The sequence below is a fragment of the Brassica oleracea genome, chromosome C3 (assembly GCF_000695525.1).
Source record: "Brassica oleracea var. oleracea cultivar TO1000 chromosome C3, BOL, whole genome shotgun sequence".
NCBI lineage: Eukaryota > Viridiplantae > Streptophyta > Magnoliopsida > Brassicales > Brassicaceae > Brassica > Brassica oleracea.
In genome coordinates this window covers 43,766,323-43,766,552 of record NC_027750.1, presented here as the reverse complement: position 1 = coordinate 43,766,552, position 230 = coordinate 43,766,323, and positions in this window count along the sequence as shown.

The following is a 230-nucleotide window of genomic DNA, read 5'->3' as shown; positions in this document are numbered from 1 at the left end:
AGGACCAATCAGATTGGGAGAACGGTGTATTCGGAAGCTGAAGAATCGTGAGATTGCTCAAGTAAAAGTGTTCTGGGGAAGACAAAACATGATTCATGTTACTTGGGAGGATGAAGCAAGGTTTAAAATCGATCACCCAGAGTTCTTCCGAGAGGATGTTGTGATGGAAGAAGGAGGCCCCTCAGACCCTTAGAATTTGAGGACGAATTCTGTTAGGGGGGGGGGGGGAA